Raw genomic sequence first — 22,031 nt, forward strand, 5'->3', positions numbered from 1 at the left:
AATCCCGTAAACCCACTATAGATACACTTTGAAAACCTAATTAGATTGACTTGAAAATCGTACGTCTGTGATCTAATAACATTGATCTTTACACACCTTAAGTTTCAATTTCTAGCATTAGATTTTCGAAATATGATCGGGATGAGCTCCACGCGGCATGAATGAACTACCCTTCATTTCAAATTAAGGACATGAGAGAATCCTTTTAAAATAATAATGTTATATCCCTCAAGAGTCATGTCCCTTGTTAAACTCTGGCGTTGACCCAAAAGTCCAAGTCTTGTTGGGGCCGAAGACATTAAATTAGAAGTAGAAAATGAATGCCAATCCTTTCCCAATTTTGTGGCTATAAAAGGGTGAACCATAACGCCCTTTCCTTATGTGGGGCTCCAAAGAACCTGGTCCTCTGCCTCTGAACCTTTGGCTAGGATTGAGTAAATCGCCTAGCCTTCGCCTAACCTGCACACAAGTAAGGACGACTAAAGAACCACATCGGAGAAGCCCTGGAATGGCCCTTTAGCGAGAGGATGAGAAAAGTGCAAAGCAAGCGAAAGGAACTAGGGTTTTTACAGTAGGAGATCATCTACCTTTTAGGGGTGCTATCCCTTAGTATTTATAGAGGGTCCTTGGCTTGCTCTCCAAGTTCGTATATGCATCTGACAAGCGTTGGCTGACGTCACCTGTGACGTAGCGGATAAGGCAGTTAGTGTGAGCTATCATGGGAGACATGGTCGAGCCTAGTTGCCTAGCTCTAGGCCGAGTCGAGGCTCGAGGGAGCATTGTGGCCTAGCTTCGGGCTGAACCCTCAGAGGGTAGCATCATGGCCTTCCGCCGAATGTAGCGACTATAGCCGAACCAAAATATTCGGACCACTACAATAGTCCCTTAACTTCTTCTGGTACAAATAGAACACAAGAGAAGTTGACAATGAGTCTGGCCGAATATCAGTGGCCGAATTGTAACGAGAGACTTTGATGGTGCAAGGGCCGAATGTCATGCGGATTCTAGAAAGCCCCCCGGCATGAAAAAGTTGGTCGACCAATATGAAGGTCTTTAATGGCGCGCCGAACGTTGTGTGGACTCTAAAAGGCCCCAACGGTTTTTAGAGTTGGCCGACTTGATATGAAGGTCGTTGATGGCATAAGCCACTAAAAAGGCCCGACAGTTGAGGTTTGGCCAAAAGTCGTTGATGGTGCGAGCGCTGAATAGTCGATTGGACTCTAAAAAGCCCCGACAGTTGAGGTTGGCCGAAGGCCGTTGATGGCGCAAGCGCCAAATAGTCGATTGGACTCTAAAAAGCCCCAAAGGTTGAGGGTTGGTCAAAGGCTGTTGATGGCGTAAGCCGAACTGTCGATTGGACTCTAAAAAGCCCCGACGGTTGAGGGTTGGCCGAAGGCCGTTAATGGCGCAAGCGCCGAACAGTCGATTGGACTTTAAAAAGCCCCGACAGTTGAGGGTTGGCCGAAGGCTATTGATGGCGCAACCGCCGAACAGTCGATTGGACTTTGTCCTTGGACTTTTTGTAATGATAGCTTCATCCCCCTCCTGCCGACTTTGAGCTTTATGTGACTCGGTTGTGTATCAACCACTTCATGGTCTTTATAGTCGTTTTATTGGACGGTATCCTAACTAGGAGATCCGTCAGAGTGTCTTCTTCGTGTCGCTGAACCTTGCCAACCCCACCTTTAGGGGGCCTTCTTCATGTCGCGTCCGTCCAATTGCTTCTCCAGCGACTGAACGTAAGCTATTATTGCGTCTTGAGGCGGGAGAGTGCCCCGCGATATGGGGCATAGAGACAGATATAGTCGCCGATCGGAGGAGGAGTGATGGTGGTGTCCTCCGGGAGGGAGTGTGTTTAATTGTCTTCCACCCATTTTGGCTGAGAAACTATGGTTTGATTCAAAGGGAGGGGAAGTTGAGAAGAGAGAGGGAGGCGAAGCCACCACAGATCCATGAAGAAGTTTCACGTCAGATTCACCAATTGTGGTGCTCCAAAGAATCTGGTCCTCTACCTCTGAACCTCTAGTTAGGATTGAGTGAATCGCTTAGCCTTCGCCTAACTTGCACACAAATAAGCACGATTAAAGAAAGACACCGAAGAAGCCCCAGAATGGCCCCCCGGCGTGAGGATGAGAAAAGTGGAGAGCAAGCGAAAGGAACTAGGGTTTTAAGAGTAGGAGATCATCTGCCTTTTAGGGCTGCTATCCCTTGATATTTATAGAGGGTCCTTGGTTTGCTCTCCAAGTTCGTCTATGCGTCTGACACACGTCGGTTGACGTCGCCCGTGACGTAGCGGATTAGGCGGTCAGTGTAAGCTGTCATGGGAGACATAGCTGGACCCAGTTGCCTAGCTCCGAGCCAAGCCGAGCCTCGAGGGAGCATCATGGCCTAGCTTTAGGCTGAACCGCAGAGGGTAGCATCGTGGCCTTCCGCCGAACGTAGCGACTGTGGCCGAACCAGAATATTCGGACCACTACACCTTATACTGAGCGAAAAATGGCTTCAAGTAAGCTTTTTGTTGTTTTGCAAGTCCTTTTGATCTCTATCGTTTTTGTGGCTTTTCAGGTGGCTGCTAGAGAACTGGTCAAGACTTCCATCACTTTGAACTCTTGTAAGTTTATGTAGTTAAGGATTAATTGAGGTGCGCGTAAACTGATCCGAACATTTGATTATTAAAAAAATTAAAGAGAGTTTACATAGTTGAGAAATTGTCCATGCAGTAAAACTTAGAATTTTGTTCTCTTAGTTTGAAACCTCTGCAATGATATCAATTCTTGTGGAGTTAGTCCACTAAAGAACTTGTCCGAGCTTTAATAAGGCATATGCCGCAAGCTAGCTAGTTTAGACGCCCTAAGTCAAGAACTTGCAGGTAATGACCCTATGCTAGTGAACAGTTGGATTTGTCCCTTAGAAATTAATCAAGGTGTTCGCAAGCTACTTTTGACGCCCTAGGTCATTCTTAAAAAAAAGAAGAAGAAGAAGAACAAGCCTACACAGTTTAGTTGTCTAATGCTATGTCTTGCCTTTTCATGATCTTTCACAAAGGCATATTGCTGGGTCACATATATCGTGTGTTCTTTTACATTAATTCGTCTTGTTCTTATTTCATACTACTACCCAGCTCACTTATAGCTTATTAATTTTTTGTCTGTCAACAAAATAAAATTATGGTTCATTTTCGTTTTTAATGGTTACATAGAGAGACTCAAACCTGAATTTTATTCATCGACACAAATGGAAAGAGTCACAACAGTCTTTCTTTTGGCGTTCAAAAAAAAAAAAAAAAAAACAGAAGTCTTCCTTTTGCTGTATTTGAATCATAAATTTATAGATGCTTCCCCGTACAATATGAAATGTTCACCCTCTTTTAAGGTGGGTAAACAAAATTAAATTCGATTCCTATATTTCTTCATCTCCATTGGAATTCAATGAAGGTTACCCTATTTCTTCATCTCCTTTGTAATGATGATGCCTCCACAAAAAATTTGATTTACGAAGTGGAACTCTTAAAAATGCATATGGAGATCGAGAGTATATTTTTTCTAAAAAATAAAAATCTGTTCTTCTCTGCCAAAATTTCATGGCACGAGGCCAAGAGATACGTCATGATTAATCAGTCCATTAATTAAATTACAAAGCATAATACTCCTATTGTACGACTGACAAGCATTTGTGTCGTTCAAATAGATCATAAGATGGAGAGGGCACTTGTTAACTTGGATGATTCTTGGGGCCACCACCCTTGGCATGGATGATTTTGTCTCAAAATTATTAAAAGCTTAATTTGGGCCAAAGAGGTTGGCACGGTGGATAAGATTTCCCGATGTTCACGTTCAAATTTGTAAATCTGAAAAAGTGAAATAATGAAAATAAGTTGTTTGTAAATCTGTTGGGAAAACATTGTTTAGTCCAAATGCATCACTGTGTTAGTCTATCTATTTAGAAGTAATTTTTGTTTGAACTCATATTTACAAGTAATGTTGACTCGTATAAATAATGTATTGTGATTTCTACACAAAAGGTGCATCCAAAAGAGGTCGATCACGTATGGGCACGTTCATATATGTTGCATCATTGATATACACATTTTAGTGTATATCACATCATAACGTATTGTGATTCTCCTATCCTGAAGCCCCTTGCCTCTCCCATACTTTTTCTCTTCCAAATTTCTTCACCCATTTACGTCTATCCTTTCATTTACTCGACCATCTCCCTCATTACTTTTCCCAGCCAATTCTCTTACCATTTTCCCTTCATGTATAAATAAAAGAGAGAAGGAGAGAATAGGTGTGCTGGTTTTCCGGAAAAACTATTTTGCTTGTTTCTAAAAGTGTTTTTTTTTTTTTTGCTCGGCAAACGAATCATTTTATTGAACTCGAAAAGGATACATCGAGGGGAAGAAAATTAGATGAAAGGTGCAACAAACTATCCAACCAAGGTTGGATAGACAATACGCCTAAAGATTACGCTACAACTTCACTTTCCGAATCCCTTCCAGATATCCTTTGAAATCCTCCACTGTATAAACCTTAATGTCAAACTTGGCCTTTATCCACATGGCCACTCTAGTTTTGATTAGATCCACTACTTCCCATGCTTGAGTTAAAACATTGTTGAAAACATATCCATTCCTCACAATCCAGATAGACCAGAGAATTGCAAAAAAACATACCTCCCAAATACTTTTTTCCAAGTTCCGAAACCCGTTCTCAAACCACCACGATGCAAGTTCAGCTAGAGAGGATGGGCAAACCCACTGTATTTTCCACCATTCCAGAATACTAGACCAAACTTCCCACGAAATTCGACAATGCAGGAGTAAATGAAGGGGGGTCTCAACAACATCGGAACAGAGGGGACACAATGCCTGTTGGATTTCAATAATCAAGTTCCTATGAAATAGCACTGACCTTGTTGCAATTCTTCCTTGAACGGCCATCCAAGAGAAGATTTCCACCTTTGGGGCCTTGTTTCTAAAAGTGTTCTTCTTTTTACTCTGTGGAAAACCAAGCATCAAGGATATTTTCATTACTTGTAAGTCTATCTTCTTAATGCAATTTAATAAAGTTATTTTCAATTATTGTCTTTCATTTCAATTATGAGTAGCTAAATTAGTTGCCAAGGCTAGGATGAAATTACATGCTTAAATATCTATTTTTATTTATGTGACTTAATTTCTCCAAACAAAAGTATGGTTTAAATTGTTAAGAGTTCTTCTTGTTCACTTGCCTATTTTTCATCAAATCATTAAAATTGGAATTTCATTGTGTTTTGTCGGATTCAATTTATGATTTGTGAAGAACGGATATAAATTGTGTTTTGATGGATTCAATGAATATTTTGATTTTATATATCTGTTTGGCAAAAGAAGAACTAAAATAGTAAAAGCTAAGAAAAAGGGTTGTCTTGTATATTTTCCATAGTAAAAGAGCTTTGCCGCCAACTTATTGTGGAGAGAAATTGAAGAATTGAGAAACATAATATTATAGATATGATGCATGTAATGGATTCCAATGCCCTAGTATTTTTATCATCACTTTTAGTACTTTTAATTCTAGTAAGTTTATTTTTTTTCTCAACCCAAACAAAATATTGTTGAACTAGATTAGAAAATTTAATTTGAGATTCTTAGAGTTATTCAACTGCGTTCTATCCATAATAGTATCTGTGGGTTCGACCTCGCACTTGCTAAACTATACTTTTGTACGATTCGTGCACTTGCAAGTACAGTAAAATAAATCACAACAATCATGATCCAAAGAATGACAGTGTGACGTCATACTTCAATAATTTTGACATTTAGAAGGGCAACAACAGATCATGATGTCATACTTTCAGGATTCCCTGTTTGGAAGAGACATGAATACAATTGTGATTTCTGCTGACACATTCGACCAGGAATCACATTATCAGATTGAGTAGAAATTTGATCCATCCATTTTATGGGAATCTTAGATTCCAGGCTCAATCAAGCAAAAAAGGAAATGTTGTCACTACAAGAAAAAACATCATTCCCGACTAACAGTTTAGTTGGCAATTGTAGGCATTTTAGTCGGCAAAAGCCTTCCCCGACTAAAAATTTTGGTCGGCACATTCGTCGGTGGAATAAGGTCGGCAAAGGTTGTTGCCGACTAAAAAATGTTTAGTTGGCTAAAGTATATACGTTTACCGACTAACATATTCCGGCCAATACTTAGTCGCCACTTGTATTTAGTTGGTAAAGATTGGACTATTGGCCGACTAATACTTTAGTCAGCGAATGTGCTATTATTGGCCGACTATTTGTTCAGTCGGGGATTTGTAACCTATTTGCCAACTAATGGATTAGTCGGGGAATGTGTTTCGTATTGGCCGAGTAATTATTTGGTCGGGAAATGTTTTGCTTATTAGCCGACTAATTATTTAGTCGGGGAAAGTGTTACCTATTGGTCGACTAATTGTTTAGTCCGGGAAGGCGTTACCTACTGGCCGACTAATTGTTTAGTCAGAGAATGCCTTTTCAAATCAACTAATTTGTGACCTATGGTGACTAAACTTTAGTCGGGAAATATTCTATACCAATTTGTCATTCCAGAATTTCTACAAATTTTTTCACATTATTATTCCCTGTAAATTTCTTCAACAATATTACATCCACAAAATTGCCAACCTAATGCAATTAATACAAAATAAAAATTCCAAGAAATAAATACAAACTTTCATAAATAGAGAGCCACCAAATAGTTAAAAAACAACTTGTATCCAAATTCGTAGAGTGCAAAATAACAACACGTCCACCACGGCTGGAAAATAAAAAAAATCCAAGCTTAGTTCAACTTCAACGAACCCCGTGGACCGCAAAATACTAAATAGTTCAACTTCAACAAACGGATAACCAAAAAAAATCCAAGCACGTCCACAACCAAAATCCAACTTCGATCTTCATAGTCAATAAACAACATCTTGTGCGATACTCCATTGAAACGCCGTCCCTATAAAAAACCAAAAAAAAGAACAATCTATCCTTAGTATTTATGAACTCATGTATCCCATTGCACAAAGTATGAACATAAAGTAATGATAGAGTGAGTTGCAGAGCTTTAATTAGTGGAACAAATGCAAGTGTCCATTGCAATTTATTTGCCTGCTCTAGTCCATAAAAATGGCCAACCAAAGACAACAAATTGTAACAAGAAGCTGATAAATACATGGAAAGCTGGTAAAATACTGGAAGAATAACAGACATGATTCATAAAATTGAAAGATGAAGGGAGGAACTAGAACGTACATTGATTTTGACAACCAACATTGCATCCTCACGCTAAAATAACTTTTGGCGTTCAGCAAAATGGACTTCATAGAGTTTTAAAGTATTTGCTTTTGTTAAGCATTGTAACCTGCATTGCCTAACACAATGAAGAACAAGCTTTGCAAAATAGACAATAAATGAAGTGCCAAATTCCTTATATTACCACATGCTTTTAACCCCCACTTCCAACAATCCCCCAAATAACTTCAAGGTTTAACTTCGGAATGGCCAAACAAAATAATGTTGAACTTTATCATCTGGTATACCAATTTTTGAACTGCCAAATTAGACAGCAGAATTCATATTCCAAATGGCAACACAGATTTCTCATTCAAATTGGCCGGTCGTTGGAGTGATCTAGCACTCCATTGGTTACTTTGTCTTTATCCACTCTAAGCACATGATGGCAGTGTTAGAGCTGCTCCTAAGCCCGAGAAAGTTTTCGCAATCTCCAAATTTGAAGATTTCATATGTTGTTTGATACCCTTATTTATGGTATTTTGACTTTGACCGAACAAAAACTAAAGGAATATAAAAAAATAGCAAGGTACGACACTTGAAATGCCAAAAAAACAGCCATGTACCAGGACTCAAGTTTCAAAAAATATTATGCCAACAACTAGCATAGTGGCTAAAGCAATATCCAGGACCTTACAAGGTTGGGGGTCAATAAAGGTGTGCCTTAGAATAAAGAAAAATCAGTATGATGCCCATGTCATCAGAAGTACCAGAAGCCAAGAACAAAAATTAATCAAACACAGCAAAGTAAACAAAAACTTACAAGCTAACATATTTTACTGGCTAATCGAAAATATTACTCAACCACAATGATAACCTAACAACATCAGAAGTGCAGATCCACTTATAAGTTGAGATCCATGTACACGTTCAGAAACACACAGCGGCAAAATGTTTCTCAACATGACCTTCAGTATAATTTCATTCTTTATTTTCGCCTCCTGAGGTGAGGGGGAAATAAAGCATCGCTCATTACATATCTTCCCATAACTATTTGTTAGCATGCTGAAATGTGTTGTGATCTACTGTATGAGACTACAGGTAGGTCGATATAGTAAAAGCTAAAAGATAGATCGAGTTCATGTACTGATAAGTGCCAAAATATGCATATTTTGGCTCTCCAATCTACATTTATTAACATTTATTAGTCCTTTATTTTTGTTAACTGATTTTTATTATGTGTTTTTGATTTTATAGGTTGCTCGAGCCCGTTGTCCAAAACTTTGGATAAAAAGAAGATTTTAAAGAAGTTTGGGATCGAAGTGAAAAGTGCATTAAAATTTTTGATGGTTAATTTAATTTTAGACAAAGTCAAAGGGCCTTTGTATGATATAAGTCTTCAATACCTATATAAACCATCTAACCTACTGGTGAAAGGGGGCTGCCGTGGAAAAGAAAGAAAAGAAACAGAGGCGTGAAAAAGAAAAGCTGCGCATAGTGCGGCAGCGGTACGACAGACATTCCGAATTTTATTTTACAGTTTTAGATTAATTTCTTCGGAGCTTTGTTTTTCCCTTTCAAGTTATTTAAAGTTTTGTTCAATTGTTTGCACTCCGGTAACTCGTATTAATTTTCGCTTTTTATCAAAGTTGTTCGTTAGTTCTTATTTAACTTAGATCCTGTGTTTATTTTGTATTCCGAGCAATAGAAGTATGTTTCAATTTAGGGTTTTTTTTGCTTCTTGCTTCTTGTTTAATAATGAGTGAGTAGTCGTACAGGTAGGGTCGCGGGGTGATTAGCATATCGTGGCTAGTTCGGGCACTGCTTCTTTTATCAAACAATGAAAAAAACGATTTTAGATTGGAAAATACTTCCCGCGGACGAACTTGGGCATCGTCGGAGTCCATGTGAACGGGAGAATGGGGGTCCAAAACTCATTCTTCGCTGAGCATGGGTATACGGCGACCGTAGGGTCTCGCATCTTGCGGGGTATCTATTCAATCTAAAATTAAACGTTTTTAAGAACTCCAAACAGAGCAGGTTAATCCGGACTAATTATAAGTGCTATGAACCCTACGACCGTACCTCTTTTAATTATTTGAAAAATACAATCAATTTCTAGATTTTAGTTAATCTCAGCATCAAACTACAAGGGGTGGCTACCTAAGAGCCCATTTAAATTATAACAACTCGAGTTTTTAGTCAGCACACATCACCGTCTTTGTGGATTCGACTCCGGTCTTACCGGATATTGTGCTACGTCGGTCTCCGCCCTACGCTTGGGGCAACCAATTAATTTAGGATTAGGAAATCGTCAAGCATTTTTGGCGCCGTTGCCGGGGACGGTAACGTGTGTTAAGAATTCGGGTAGTTATTTTTTATTTGTTTTCTTTTTAGTTTTTTTTTTTAATCGTTGAAAAGAAAAAAAAATGACCCATTTTGCAAGGAGGTATGGAGGTTATGCAAAACAATTTGATTGTTCAGTGTCGCTTCCTATATTTTATGGTTTTGCATCAGAAAATCATTTTTCACATGTTCATAAACTTGAGGAGGTTTTTGCTAACGATGAAGTGGCTCTTTTACATGTATTCCCAGCATCTTTGCGTGATAGTGCTCTAGATTGGTTTAATTTATTAAGTCCAAGATTGACATGGGGTGAGATTGTAATACAATTTTTCAATCGTTTCAATCCCTCATATGAGACTCATATGCTTTTACAAGAACTATCAGATTTCTCTCAACATGATGATGAGTCTTTGTCACAGTGTTGGGAGCGATTTAAATTTGTTGTATTCTCTTGGTCGAGTTTTAATTGTGAGCTTGGCAGTCTTCTGGTTATCTTTTGCCATGGTTTAAACCTTAAGCCACGCGAGGTGGATTTTAGGTCCACTGACGAATTCCTGGATAAAACCCCTGAAGACGCTTGGGATTTCTTAGATGAATTAACCCAAAAGCTCCAATTTTGTGAGTTGACTGAAAGTTCTGAGGATACCAGTTCTGATGGGAGGGAAAAAGAGGAAATAGAGCCACCTTATTTTGATCAATTAGCTGATTCTCTTTCTTGCAATCAAATTGAAAATTTTCAAGTGATTAATTCTTGTGTATTGGAAGATGAAACAATAGAGTCACTTGTAACTAACGAAATAGTTAATTCACCTGAAGTGCAACAGCATTCTAGTACACTTGAGATGGATTTTCATGACGCGATTCCTGAGGAGTCATTGCCAATAATTGTGCAAAGTCCACTTGTTCTTGATGATCAAATACCCCCAGCCATAGATATTGACGTCATCACTCCTATTGAGCATCCACCATTGCAAGAGATTATCACGTTAGAACAAATTGACTTTCTTGGTGTTGATAATTTTAATATGGTTTACCATTCATTTTTTCTGACACTCATCAACAACTTGAAAGTTAATTTGGTTCGAAATATGCAATTGGTGGAATTTAAATTTCAAACGCGACTAAGGCCATTAAGATATTCTAAGTATTTGGTATTGTGGCATGGTCGCATACAATTTTTAACGGAGTGCTTGAAGTGGGTTGAGATGTTGATTTTGATTGCTCTTCGTAGTGTGATGAATGGTTGGATTTCACGTGATGGGAGTGAATGTCATTAACTTTTTTGTATAATTTTTTTTCCTTTTCTCTTTCTTAGATTAGTTACTTTTATTTTATTTTATCTTTTTTTTTGTGAGGACTAACATTGTAGGATGCTTCATTCAAGTTGGGGGGTCTTCTTCCCATTATGTTATTTCTTGCGTAGTTCTTCGTTCCGAGGTGATACCTTTCCCTTATTTTTCTTTTATGTCCTATATTTTTATTCTTTTGTATTCAATGAGGACATCGAATGGTTTAAGTTGGGGGGAGGGATTACTTTGGTAAGTTTTTCACACTTAGAGTCTTAAAATCTAAAATAATAATAATAATAATAATGAAAATTTTTCATTTCGCATGCAATTTAGCATTTGTTGTGATTATTTGTTGAATAATTGAGTTGAGGTGTGTTGCCTACCATAGTGATATCTGTTTTTGGCTTGATAGTTCTACTTGCTAGCTTGTCTTAAGAAGTTGATCATGGCACTCTTGTATAGCACTATTGTACATCACTTTTATTTGAGCCTTGACCACTTGTGAGCCGTGACTTGACCAATTTTGATGGCTGGATTAGTGGAGACTTATGCCCTAGTGAGCTTTTGGGCCTATCTTTTATTGGAGTGGTGTCACTTTAACTCTTAGTTTGTCATGGAAATAATCTATTTGCTGTGGTCTCATTATTCTTGATTGTTGAGTATTGGAACTTGAATGCATAACAATATCCCTTGGGTTTTGGTTCGTCACATGGATGTTACACCCCTTGGAGAGGATTATAGGCATTTTCTTGATATTTGGGCCAGTTCGTTCCTTTGTTTTCACATTTATCCCTTGCAAGCCACTTTGAGCCTTATATATTTAACTTTTTCTTGGTTAGCTCCACTTTTCATATTTTGTTTGGAGAAAGGCAAAAGCATAAAGGTGTAATTTTTGGATAGATTGTGAACTTTTGTGCTTGAATTGGTGGTGCCCCTTAAAAAAAAGAAAACAAAATAGACAAAAAAACAAAAGAAAGAGAAAAATAAAAGGGGTGCCGATATAGATGAAAAGGAGAAATCGTGCTTTATTGTTGAAAAATGTTAAAAGGTTAGAAGGAGAGATAAGGTGGAGTTGAAAAGAGTGGAAAAAATGGGCACGCATTGTTATATTTGCCTATATGATTTATTGTTGGCCTATTCTCGAACACTTGAATGTTTTACCCTAATCTTGAAATACTTTCCCTTACCTAACGTTGTAACCGAAATGAAAGTCCTATTTGATCTTTAGGGCAATGGGTTGTGGATTGGTGGATAGAGAGAGTTTCTAATACTTGACATTCCGTTCATGAGATCGTGTGTCCATTGTATAAAGCATTTTTTTCGTGTCATTATGTGCGGAAGTATTTTGCTTTCATTTACATAACGTCTACCCGCACATATTGAAAGTATTATGCACATTGTTTCAAGTGATTTCATTGTTTAGTGCATGACACGGTGAGATTTGAAGTTGAGACTCGGTCCGGAGAGAATTTTTGATTATTTTTCACTAGTGACCGAAGCCCTTGTTCACACACACTGAGTATAGGTGCCATGACTTATTTTTCTGACTTGATAGTATCTAGAACTATTTATGCCCATTATCTCATTGCGATGGCATCATATTCTTTGCTTGAAATATCATTAAGCTGTCTTACATGTTTTTGGGGTTCATGTGAAAAGTATTCACAATGTTTGTGGGTGTTCATTGCTGTAAACCCTCACGAGACTCCACTCATCCTCTGGGGATCGCCTATGGGTTTAAAAGGCTTGTTGCACATGCTAAGTGCAATCGTGAGTCCTACGAAAGTGACATAGTTAGAATTTATTTTATTTTTTATTTTATTCTCTTTGCTCGAGGACTAGCAAAATGTAAGTTGGGGGGTGTGATAAGTGCCAAAATATGTATATTTTGGCCCTCCAATCTATATTTATTAGTCTTTTATTTCTGTTAACTGATTTTTATTATTTGCTTTTTAATGTTTATAGGTTGCTCGAGCTCGGTTTCCAATAATTTGGGTAAAAAGAAGATTTTACAGAAGTTTTGGATCAAAATGCAAAGTCCTTCGAAGTTGAATGGCTAATGTTTTATTATGTGAAGTCCAAGGGCCTTTTATGTTATTAGGGAATTAAAAAAACGTACTCCTATATAAGTCAGTGGTACTGACTTCAGAAGGACGGCTCCCTGGTAAAAAACGCAAAAAAAGGCTGCTGCTGCTGCCGAGTAACGTATTCGGATGCAGAAAGGAACGGGCTGCCGAGACTTTCGTTCGTTCAGTTTTTCTTTGGAGTTTTATTTCTTTCAAGTTATTTGATGTTTTGTTTAATTATTCGCATTCTAGTAATTCGTTTTAATTTTAGTTCTTCATTAAAGTTGTTCTTTGATACTTGTTTAATTCGTATCTTTTGTTTATTTCGTATTTAGAAGCATGATTCAAATTAGGGTTTCCTTCGTTTCTTGCGCAATAATGAGTGAGTAGTTTTTCTGAGGTTAAATTTAGTTGGTGAAAACTACGTCCGTTGGACGATCCGAGGCATTGTCAGGGCTCATGTGAGTGGGAACGGGGGACCAAAACCTGTTCGCCGCTGTGTACGGGACTGGCAACCTTAGGATTCGCATTCTTCGGGGTTTCCAATTCTCCCTAAATTTAATCTTTTTTTTAGAACTATGAAAAGCGAGCGGATTCTGATTGGGTAGCAAGCGCCGGATTCCCTACGACCGCGCCTCTCTTTTTAATCTTTCAAGCAATTTATCAGTAGCATTAGTTAATCAATCAACCAAAGATTAGGGGTGGCAACCTAAGAGCCCATTTAAATTATAACAACTCGAGTTTTTAGTCAGCACACATCACCGTCTTTGTGGATTCGACTCCGGTCTTACCGGATATTGTGCTACGTCGCTCTCCGCCCAACGCTTGGGGCAACCCATTAATTTAGGATTATGAAATCGTCAAGCATGTACGACTGGGATACGGCCGAAAAATTTTTCCCGCTTTTCAATGCCAAACTTAAGGTACAAATAAGATTCAAATGTCGTTATACCAACCAAATAATAGACCAAAATCTTAATTCTACGAGCGTGCTGTGCATAGGAAAAAGTCTTGTGAAGTTAGCTTCATTTTTACGTAAAACAAAATACTATTTGGGATGTGGTACGACTTAGGTATATATTGGAAAAAGTTTGAGGTACGGCAAAAACAATAGAAAATAACTTCGGTAAGTATTTCACGTAAACACCTGGTACATTATGGGTACTAGTATGGCATGGTTTTAGAAGTACCCATGCGTCATAGGTTGTGATGCATTGGAATATCATCTCAACGCCCCAAGTCCCAAAAGCTTCTCCATGCGGCAATGCAGAAAGGCCAATGCATTGATTCTATAAAAGAACTTATGCCCAGTTTTTCAATAAACTACAAATGGAACGTACTGACAGCAAGGTAAAAAACTTATCCCAACTATAAAAGGAGAAAAACTTGTTATCACATAATTCAATTCAAGAAGAGATATGTCTTATAAGTCATCCTCCGAGTTCTAATAACAAAAAGGTGAAATTTGTTGATGATATATAGCATATCAGGTACCAAACGCACTCTAAGTTCATAATATTCTTCATCAGTTCATCTATGTAATGGAATGCACTGGGAGAGAGGTAAGAAGGCAGTTCCAGGAGTCATATACTTCTATTCCATAAAGACAGAGACAACTAGTATATAAGGAAAATGGAAGAAAACCCAAATTAAGAGAGCAATAAACCAAATCAGTAATTAATGTGAAAGTAAATTTGGGGGTTCAATGTGGTACATTTTTCACCATATAACAGTCACATGCAAAACCCAAATTATGAGAGAAATCAACCAAATCAACCGATAATCAATATATTCAACACATGAAAAACAAAGACTAAGCTTGGATTGTACCTATTGAGGAGAAGCAGAGCAACCTCAGACTTGAAAAAAGAAGACTGGGCTCCGATTTCTGTTGTAGTTCGAGGAGAGAACACGACTAAAACAAGGATGGCGTTGGGGAGACAGAAAGTTTTGTTGGGCGTTGGAGAGAGAGAGAGAGACAAAACTCCAGATTATGCGCCCATTCTCCTACAATATTCATTCACGCCAACAACTATATGAAAGCTACGGTTGAGTCCCAGCCGCCAAATCGAAAAACCGAGTAAACCCAAATCGATTTTTTTGTTTGGAGCACTAAAAACCTAAATCGATTTGTTCATTTGGAGCACTGAAAACCCAGATTGTAGTGAGCGCTCGTGCGCGAGGGTGGGGGAGAGAGAGAGAGAGAGAGGGAGAGAGAGAGAGAATGAGTACCTAACAGGAGCGATCGAGAGAGAGAGACATAGCGGCTCGACCACGACTGGAGATGCAAAGTCGGAGGAGAGGGAATTTCGTCGGGGGGTTTGATTGAGAGGAGAAGGAGGATCACAGTCGGAGGAGTGAGGTATTTTCGTCAAGGGTGTGGCGGCGGCGGCGGTGCTAAACGGTGGAGACCGCGCCTAGAGAGAAGGGTTGAGCGACCACGGCTGGAGCAAGGGTCAGAGGTTCGATTGTAAGGGGGATGGATTGATTGACGATGCGTGAGGGAGATGGGGCAAGGGTATAACTGGATGGGTTTCGATAAGGTTTAACGGCGCCGTTTCATATTATAAAAGATTTACCGCTTAAATAGTTAGTCAGAAATTACCTAAATCCCATCATTTTTTTCCATGAAAAATTCAAATTGGCGCAAAAAATTGTATCATTCCCGACCAAAATTTAATTAGTCTGTGATTTTTTTTTGTCTTGGCCGACTAAATATTTAGTAGAGAATAATTCTTTGAGTCAAAATGACTTTTATTGCGTCCAAAAATATTAAAATCTTATAACACACCACCCGAGCCCCACTTGAGATTTTTTTTGTTCGATCAGAACCATTTATCTTCTCTAATACTATCAGTTAGATCATTCTTACTAATATTACAGTTGATCTTTTTCCGTTACACAATTGATCGAACAAAAAATACCATTTTTCTAATGAATTCACGTCTCGATAAAAGGATTCTAAACCTGATTGAGCCGCAAATTTACTTGAATGAATAATTCAACAAATGCAAGAAAATCAACGATCTTGATCGTCAAGATTGTCTCGCGATCTTGTGGCTACTATAATAACAAGTACAACATAAGAATTTAACTATCAAATACATCAAACATATATATAGTTAAGGTAACTGTTGAATCATTTTTTATAATGATCAATCTGAACAGTTAGGATTTCACGTCTTACTTATTATAGCATCGTCACTAAAATCGGAGATCATTTGGTATTGGCGACCACATTATCGAAAGATATTTAATGCATTTGGAGACATTTAAGTGTTACAATGAACTAACCGAGCCCCGCCTGAGCTATTTTTTCGCGATCGAAATCATCTATCTTTGACATAATACGAATTTGAACATTGTACCAAGAATGAAGGTAACTGCATATGGGCAGACACATAATCGGAGAACAAAATTCTTTACATTTAAGAATTTATGTGCCGATAAAGGGGCTCCTTTGGCCCGATCGAGCCAAAATTTTATGAGAATCTTATGATTAAGAAGGAAAACAAAATGAGCAAACGAATTAGTCAGTAACATATATTTTATTTATTGATTTTTTAAATTTGTCAAAAATTATTTTTACCGGCTAAACTTTTTTTTTTCCTTTTTTTTTGTGTTTTGTTCATTTTTTTGAATTTTTGCTAGATTTGCAGTATATTTTTTAGACTAATCATCCATCTCGACAAAAAAAGTTTAAAAAGTAAAAAATTATGATCAAAAGTAAAAAGTTCACTAAAGACGAAAAAAATACGAAATAGTCGTCTTCTTCTTTCTTTTTCTTTTTTTTTTTTTTTTCTATGGTGTCATTTTATATAAATTTTCATCAACACATTTTGATACTTTACAAATTCTTCTCGTTGAGACGAATGATTAACCATAAAAAATTAAGATAAAAAACAAAATAAAAAATTACAAAAAATACAATTACTGAAAGACGTCATACTTCAATAATTCTGACGTTTAGAAGGACAACACAGAAATTTGATGTCATACTTTCAGAAATTTGATCCATCCATTTTATGGGAATCTTAGATTCCTGGCTTAATCAAGCAAAAAAGGAAATGTTGTCTATGATAAAATTCTAAAGTAATTTGTTCTTGGGTAAAATTATTGAATTAACCCAAACACCGGAACGAAATTACTTCTGGTATTTTATTTTATTAATTTAATTCCTACTCTCATTCTTGCTCAAGAAAAAATCTAAAAATTTGATTCTCTTTTTTTTTTTTTTTTTTTTTCACGGCAAAAATTTGATTCTTAGTAATCATATTTCTATTCCTACTTAGGATTCCAGTCATTCGAACATAGCCAAGATTTCGGTCATCCAAACATAGCCTAAAGATAACCATACATGAGATGACTGTGGAGGGAATAGGCCCATGATGATCACCAAATTATTTCCCCAAATTTTAGGACTGGATATCCGTATCACCAGTTGCACCCTGCAGTGGGCGTTTACCATCCAAAAGTCCAAGTATTGCTATAAAATGGATCCAATTAAGCCCTAGCCTGTTTTTGGCCTATAAAAGGAGAACCTCCCTTGTAGTACCATTCAAATTGGTAGACTAGCACTTCTGTTTTCCGTAGGAAAAGAAAAAAAGGGGGTCTAAGAAAGCTTTTTGTTGGTATGCTAGTCCTTTTGATCATCTCCATCATTCTCTTGACTTTTCAGGTGGCGGCTAGGAAACTGGTCCAACATCCGAGCCCTCTAAATCCTTGTAAGTTTACCATGTTTATTTACTTTAGTGTTTTACGACAATTGTTCGGATCATTTTACGTGTGCCTAGCTAGGGACGACAAAGGAACCGAGCTTTTGTTTATGTACTTGAACTAAACATGTTAATTGTTTTTGTTCAAACAGATGATCACAAGATGGAGAGGGAGCTCGTTAATTCGGATTATCCATGGCCCCACAACCCTTAAATTCAGTGATTTAATACAAGCTGCTAGCTTCATTCAAGACGTAGATCGAGGTTGGCGTGCATGCTGTATAAGATGATCCCGATTTTCAAATTTGTATCTCATTACTGGAAACTATATTGATTGTAAAAAAAAAAAAAATTGGTATGAATCGTCGAAAATTAAGTATGGCTTAGTCCATTAATATTTGCACCATTGGGTTTGATATGATAGCGATGTTACTCTATTTAGGTCGGGAATTACATATCTTTATCTTCTTTGCCGTCAAAATGGAAGTTCGGAAATTGATGTAATATATATAGATAGCATTGGTCGCTGGAATTCTTCCTAATGTTAATTTATATTTTGTCTAGTATTTGTTTTCCTATTTTAAAAATATATATTTTAATTTTTTGTTTAACTTTTTGTTGTAACTTTTAAATGAATCATTTGTCTAATAATTAGAAAAATATGGACCAAAGTTGAATTTTGTTTATGTAAAACGACAGTTTCCACAAAAATACCAGTTGTTAAGTATTTTTTGTCTTTAGTGTTTTTTTTTTAATTTTGATTATAAATTCTTTACTTTTTAGACTTTTCTCTTGTCGAAACAAATAATCAATCTTATAATTATAACATGAATCTCACAAAAATTCTGAAAAAGACGAACAAAAAAGACAAAACTAAAAATGTAGAGACCCGTAAATTTTCTTATTTATTTTTAATGTTAATAAAAGAAAAGGAAAAGAGGTGAAAATGGCATAAAAATTAGAGTTGGGGGTCAAAGTGTAAGGAATTGAAAATTATGGGTGTTAGTGTATTTGGTGCATGTGTGTGTGCCGTGTATTACCTGGGGAAATTTTCTTTTTTTCCCTTTTCACTTTTTCATCTCATTTCTCTCAACACTCTCTCCTCTCTCGGTCTCTCTCACTCTCTCACCCGAAAACTCACTCAATCACTCAAACCCACAACAATTTACCTCAACTCCATCGCCTACTTGCATATTCGAGCTCGTATTGTGTTGAATCGAGCCCGGTTTGGTGTATTTTGCTTGGTTTGGGATTCCGGAAGTTAGGGCTTGCTCCATCTCTTCGATTTTGGTTCGGATACTCGAGGTAGGAAATTCTATCTCTCTTTATATGTTATTTGAGTGTTTTTATGCCTTATTTGAGCTTGTAGTGGTTGTCATTTGGTTTGGATCAAAATAAGTCATCTGATGAAAAATCGCCAAAATTTTGGATTCCTACCGGTAGGACGTTTTCCTCTACTGGTAAAACTTTGTCATCTCGAAAATTTGTACCCACTGTTTTGAATTTGTACCGGCAGGACTTATTCCCTACCGGTAGGATTATTAATTTTTTTCTCACCTACCGGTAGTATTTTTCTTTCTACCGGTAGAACTCTTACCAGCTGAAACTTTGTACCCACTGTTTACAATTCCTACCGGTAGCTCTATGTTCCCTACCGGTAGACCACCAGTAAAAAGTAAATTGATCCAGTGTCGTTGCTTTGACTTTTCCAATGCCTTAAGTCCCTTCCATGGGTTTACATATTTATTTATACATATAATAAGGAACCAAGTAGTCTTGTTTGTCTTCATGTGCCATATGATATACATACATGAATGGAAATTGTTTAAAATGGTGGAATTATGGGAGGATAAATATGAGCATCATGCAAGATAATTGTACGAACGATACACTTGAACTTGTGAACGACGCGCGAACATTCGGGGCCCATCGATGGGTGGGTGTCTGGCAGAGGATATCAGGGTCCCATAATTAGCCTGGTAGGAGCTAATGCTCAAAATAATCACTCAAGGCCCAACCTTCAAGGTGGGTGCTTGGCAAGGGATATCGGAGTCCCAAAATTAACCCGGCAGGAGCTTCGGCTCAGACACATTGATGATTCGAGTTATTGAGACACAAATGGATCGAACAGGATATAAGAGTATGTCGAGATGACGGTTTGGAGATATTGGAACACTTGATTATCGTAGTTACGCTTCCTTCGTTGTCATTTGATTTCCCATCATTCGTTCATTCGTCTCGCTCATTTGCATATAGAGTTTGCGTAGACTTTTCTACTTGGCTAGTGTGGCTCAAGCCTTATATTATTTTCAGGTGCTAACCCGGAACCATAGCTTGCATTGCTTGGAGTGTGGACATTATTTTTGAAAGCTAACCGAAGGAGTTACTTACTCATCTTTGTAAATTTATTTTGAAAGATGTATTTGTAACTTAAATTGTAATTCTTTTGACTTGGAATATTGTAACCCTTAATCTCTTTGAAATTCGATACTTACGATAATTTGGGGCCGTCGAGCTGACATTGTAATATTTGGAAATCTTTCGGACTTGGAAGTGTAACTAAAGGAATGAGAACACAGTGATCTTTTGGATACCGTACGGATATTTGTGAGTATTTTTATTATGTAAATCATTTATAATTATATTTAAAATCGAGGACGTGACAAAAAGGACAAAAAAGTCCAATGCTTTGTTGGAGGTTTTTTCTTCCTAATCCATGTATCAATATCATGGTGTAGGTTCTTAATTTCCTTTTCTCTTGATGTACCTTATCAAGATTATAATATAATAATAAATTTCTTGCCGATCAAAAAAAAAACTGTGCTTTTCCGTGAAAACGTTTAATAGTGGAGTTTGTTAAGCACTCTAATTAATATCTTATTTCTTACACAAAATTATACGAGATTTCAACGCTTCGATTAAGTTATTTCGCATTTGCGATGCATACATAGGACACGTCCAACATAGAAAACCATCCAGGAACGAGGGGTAGGTGCGCATTCAGGTTTACACATCTATTCTTATATCATTTCTCACAAATGCATGTGGTGTCAACAGAACTATTTAGAGGGTCCTGCCATGACTTGTGAGATATGATGTAAGAATGCATGTAAAATTATTCAATAGTCTCGGAGTATCACGTGGCATGTCCTACATATGGTGCCCCCAGCCAATAAATTATCGTTACCCACACTAGTTAAGTTGGTCAACTCTTGTCCCCCAACTATCCAACAAGAGAGGATAATTATGTGCCACCCGTAAATTTTTCCGCTCCGCATTTAGTTGGGAGTACCACGTGGACATGCCACATGGTAGTCCGGAACTATTGAATAATTACTCAAGAATGGATGTATAATTTTCAATTATACATCCATTCTTGAGTAATTATTTCGGATTCCCTAGTCCCCGGTGAGTTTTCCTGTCTTATCTGTTTATTTACTTGATCCAAAATAATAGAAAATTAATGCTAGAATACATATATAAATATAAATTATACGAAATATCAACTCTACATTTGACTTCACTTGATCCAAAATAATAGAAAATTAATACTAGAATATATATATCAAATATACGAACTATCAACTCTATATTTGACTTCATAAATTTCTATTTTACGAGATTTTGTCTTGATGTTGTGAATTTTTTGTCCAAACGTGATCAGCTTCCTGCATATGTTTTGTGTTTTTATACAAAGGTTGACTGTGAATTGAAGGCGGTCAAATCAAGAATTGCATATCGTACACCTCCGAATTAGGGATCTGTATTGTAGCAATTTCGAGAATAATTCTCAGTAATTTCAGCCAAATTGGTGATATTTTTGTCCGCTCTGGAATGCGACATTTTTTGATGCTTTTTATGTACTTGTCCAGTTTATCTCGACCAAAAAGAAATCGGAATAATAAACGAAACATGGACCATATATTTTTTTTTATCAGCAACTTTTTTTTAATAAATCTTTGAAAAGGATTACAAAGATTTATTTGATCAATGGCACACCGGCAAGATGCCACCGGAGAACCAAACCCAAAGAAAGGCAATGAGCTAGCCAACCAAAACCCCCACAAAAATTAAAGGGAAAAAGATGGCCCAGGACGTGTTTTGATAATTAATACCCGCCAAGGATATTTTGAACATTAAAAAATGTTCTCAAAATATATATCCTTGGCGGGTATTAATTATCAAAATACGTCCCGAGCTATTATTTTTCCAAAAATAAATCCGAAACAACCGCTGAAAAAACCCAAACAGCCAGAACACCTAAGACCAAATGAAAAAACCCGAAATTCAAGGGAGCAAACTGAAATCAAGAATACAACCCGAAACTGCCAAACCTAGATATTAAAAAACCATAGAAAGAGAGGCA

Source organism: Rhododendron vialii, chromosome 2a (assembly GCF_030253575.1).
Source record: "Rhododendron vialii isolate Sample 1 chromosome 2a, ASM3025357v1".
NCBI lineage: Eukaryota > Viridiplantae > Streptophyta > Magnoliopsida > Ericales > Ericaceae > Rhododendron > Rhododendron vialii.